Source organism: Elephantulus edwardii, unplaced genomic scaffold (genome assembly GCF_000299155.1).
Source record: "Elephantulus edwardii isolate Elephantulus edwardi_28Jun2011 unplaced genomic scaffold, EleEdw1.0 scaffold00018, whole genome shotgun sequence".
Taxonomy (NCBI): domain Eukaryota; kingdom Metazoa; phylum Chordata; class Mammalia; order Macroscelidea; family Macroscelididae; genus Elephantulus; species Elephantulus edwardii.
The window spans coordinates 27,548,246-27,552,705 of NW_006399768.1; positions in this window are offsets into that span (position 1 = coordinate 27,548,246).

A 4,460-nucleotide genomic window follows, 5' to 3' on the forward strand; every position below is an offset into this window, starting at 1 on the left:
GAGGTGGATTGATTCAGTGACTGGGGTAATCGGGATGGGTGTGTCAGAGGCAATGAGATTGGCACAGGATAGAGCAGGGTTTAGGGCTATTGTACATAGGGTCGCTAGGAGTCGCAAATGACTCGATGGCACATAACAACAACAACAACAGCTAAGGGAATGAACAGGTTCTCTCTGGAGATGGTGAGACCAGGTTGCTCCTTGTTGGCAAGGATTCTTAAGCTCCTTCTAATGTATTTTGGACATATTGCAAGGCAGGATCAGTCCTTGGAGAGGGACGTCATGCTTTGGAGGGTTGGGGGACAACACAGGAGAGGAAGACTTTCAATTAGATGGATTGATTCAGTGACTGGGGAAATGGGGGTAAGTGTGTCAGTGACAATAAAACTGACACAGGATAGAAGAGGGTTTAGGCCTGTTTTACATAGGGTTGCTATGAGTTGTAGGTGACTTGATGACTTTTAGCAACAACAACAGCAACAACATTTCTTATTATGGTTGCTGATTGCTGTTGAGTAGAAAACCAACACATAATTGACCCTCTAGTAGGTTTTTTGAAGGCTGTAAGTAGTACCGGAGTCAATTGCCCATTTTTTCTCTAGTAGATTTGAACTGCTTGTGTTTGGGTTGGCAGCACAACTCCTTAACCATTAAGGCCACTAGAACACCACTTATAAATAATATAAGTGAACAACAACAAATAAAAATGCTGAAATGAGGTCTTGAATATACAATGGACTTGAAATTGATTTTTTTTAATCTAAAAAAACCAAACAATTTGTCTTAAAGAAAGTGCATCCATCCAGATGTTCTTTAGAAGTGAGGATAATAAGACTTCATGTCACATTCTTTGGGCATATTTCTAAAAAGTGACTAGTTCTTGGAGAAAGATACAATGCTTGTTAGTAAAGTAGTTGTTTTTGTTACGTGCTGTACAGTCATAACTGACTTGGAGTTTATCTTCCAATGGGTTTTCTGAGGCTGTACATCACATGAGAGGACACTGTGCACCTTACTTCCATGAAACAGCTAATGGGTTCAAGTTGTCTTCCTTGGCTTTGGCAATGCAACTCCTTACTACTAGACCTCCAGTCCTCTTTCGGTTAAGTAGATGATCAATGAAAAAGAGAAAGATACTCAATAGGACAGACTTTATAGCCATTCCAACATATCAGTTGAAACACAATAGAGATTTTGAAGGTATTATAGGATCAGATTCATTCTCATGTAAACGGGACTGATATGAATTGGGTCAAGTCTATGTCTTAACAATAAAAAAAAAACATTGATATTGTAACAGAAATTCCACAAGTGGATGCCTTTAAGAAATAGACATTGATTCTCTCACAGGTTAAGAGGTCTATATTTCAGTTTCACGAAGGTCTTCTTTTTCCATATATTCCATATATTCTTTTCTCCTTCCAACATCTGTGGTCCTAGCATTGTCTCAAAATAATTTTTTTAAATTTTATTTTATTAATTTCATGTATTTTGGTTTTGATCATCCATTTGTTCTTACCACAGAAAACTCATGTCTGATTGATATACTATTTTTCTTGGTGGTTCTGAGATACCTCTCTCTACTTGATAATTTCTGTCTCTTTTTAAAAAACTTAACTTAAAATTTATTTAATATATGCTAATAATGGGTGACTGGAATGCAAAAGTTGGGAACAGAGAAGAAAATTCAGTAGTTGGAAAACAAGGACTCGGTGACAGAAATAGAGCTGGAGAGAAAATGATTGAATTTTGAACAATCGATGACTTATTCATTGCAAATATGTTTTTTTAAAAGACATAAATGCAGGTTATATGCATGGATTTCACCTGATGGTATGCATAGGAATCAGACTGATTACATCTGTGGAAAGAACCGCTGGAGAAGCTCAATATCAGCTGTGAAAACTAGGCCAGGAGCTGATTGTGGTACAGACCATGAACTAGTCATACACAAGTTCAAGCTGAATCTGAGGAAAATTAAACCAAATCCAAGGGAAACCAAAATATGACTTTGAGTCTGTCCCACCTGAATTTCAGAACCATCTCAGGAACAGGTTTGAGGCCTTGAACAACTAATAAGCAAAGACCAGATGAGTTGTGGGAGGATATCAAGGGTATCATCCAGGAAGAGTGCAAGCGGTCATTGCAAAGACAGAAGAGGAAGAGAAGACAAAAATGGATGTCAGAAGAGACTCTGAAAATTGCACTGGAGCACAGAGAAGCCAAAGCACAAGGAAGAATTCAAGATACTAAAAAGTTGAATAGAAAATTTCAAAAGGCAACATGGGATGACAAAGTAAAATATTACAATGAAATGTGCAAGGAGTTGGAATCAGAACATCAAAAGGGCTGAACTCACTCAGCATTTCTTAAGCTCAAGGAACTGAAGAACAAATTTAAACCTCGAGTTGCTATAATCAAGGATGCTTTAAGCAGAATATTAAATGATCCAGAAAGTATTAAAAGAAGATGGAAAGAATATCATTGTATCAAAAGGAATTGGCAGACACAGAAGAATTTTATGAAACAACATATGAGCAAGAGCCTACAGGTGATGAAGGAAGAATTTCAGGCTACTTTGAAGGAAATAGCAAAAAATAAGGCCCCAGGAATAGATGGTATGCCCTGGACGTGCTCACCAAGTTGTGCCAAGAAATCTGGAGAACAACCACTTGACCAACTGACTGAAAGAGATCTATATTTGTTCCCATCCCAAAGAAGAGAGACCCAACAGAGTGTGGAAACTGTAGAATATCATTGATTTCACATGCAGGCAAGATTCTACTGAAGATTATCCAAAAATGACTGGAACAACACATCAGCAGAGAACTGCCAGAAGTCCAGGCTGGGTTTAAATTGTAGCCTTCAGTATGGACTGAGGCTCAATGTCAAGGAAACAAAGATTGTCACCACTGGACCAATTGGCAGCATCAGCATGGATGGTGAAGAGATTGAGATTGTTCACAGCTTTAGTCTGCTTGGCTCCACTGTCTACACTCTCGGCGACAGCAGGCAGGAAATTAAAAGACGTATTGCGATGGGAAAGTCTGCTGTTAGGGACATAACAACAACAACAACAATGTGTTTCTTACTCTTAGATACAAATTCATGGGTACAGTATGTTTTCAATTTTGTTGTACTGTTAACCCAAATGCATGTAATTCTAATTCACTAGCTCCTTTGTTGGAGAAAGTTGGAAAATCTCCTCCCATGAGATTTACTTCCTCTGAAAACCTGTTGGGGGTTCAGCTTTGAGTCAGTTCTAACTTGACAGTACCTAACAACAACTTTTACTAGCCTGGAGAAAATAAAGATTGAAAGAATATTTCTTTCTATATTTTTTCCCAATTAATGTAAAATAGTCTTTTCCTTTCTTTTTGTTTTCTGATATTGTTATTATTATTGGGATTTTTTTTAGTGAATGCTTACAAATCATGTACTTTCATTCACATACACTTTATAATACTGTAATTACAATTTAACTAGATATTTTACACATTTTATAACATAAATTACAGTTGATTAATTAAATATAATGTCTTGCTCTTTTATGTCTTGTAAGATGCAAGGTGATGCAGGTCACAGCAAGGAAACTTTCCTAAAACAAGAATAGGGCTGTTGCCTGAACAAGAGTATTGCACTTTATACTCATCCTGGAATATAATAAAACAGATATAACCTATTCATGCATGTTTAACATGCAGAGGTGAGATTTTACAGCATATCACAAATGGAGGATAGTCATATTAGAATGCACCCCGAGAGATGACATAACTGCTAAATTGGCTGAGCCGGGCCAACTCTTATTTTGTGAGACAGAATTCAATCAATGACTATAGGTTTCAACCGAATTTTTAGACTGAGACAGATTAAGAATAAAAATTTGGGAATTTACTTTTGAAAATCAGTCAATGTAAACCCTAGGTTGGTGCACACTCCAAATAGACAATGGTCATAATAGTGGATTTGAGCATACCAGCAATTGTGAACACAGTGCAGGAAGAGGCAAACTTTGTTTCATTGTACATGAGCTGTTGTGAGTTGGAGCCAACTTATTGGAAACTAACAATAAAATATTTGGTGGCTTACTTTTTAGAAAGTTGTAGTATGCTGGTTTGAATCTAGCAGTCACTCAGTGGCAGAAAGATGGGAAATCTTCACTATAATTTATAGACTGGTAAACCCTTAGGAGGTTTGCTGTTTCTACTTACAGCCATGAGAAAGAGAACAACAAAAATAGCATATCTAAAAATAACATATGTAAACTAAAAATTGGTAGTAGTCAAAACAGTCTGCTGTAGGTTATTACATTTTCATAAAGCTAAATATTTGAAGGAAAAGTGAAAAAAGTGAGTCACATATCCAGGTATCTTTTAAAACTTCCTATTTGAAACATTTTTCAAGCAATTTCTCTAGGAAAGTGCTTAATAAGTGCTTAATATTTTCCCCTCTCACATGAA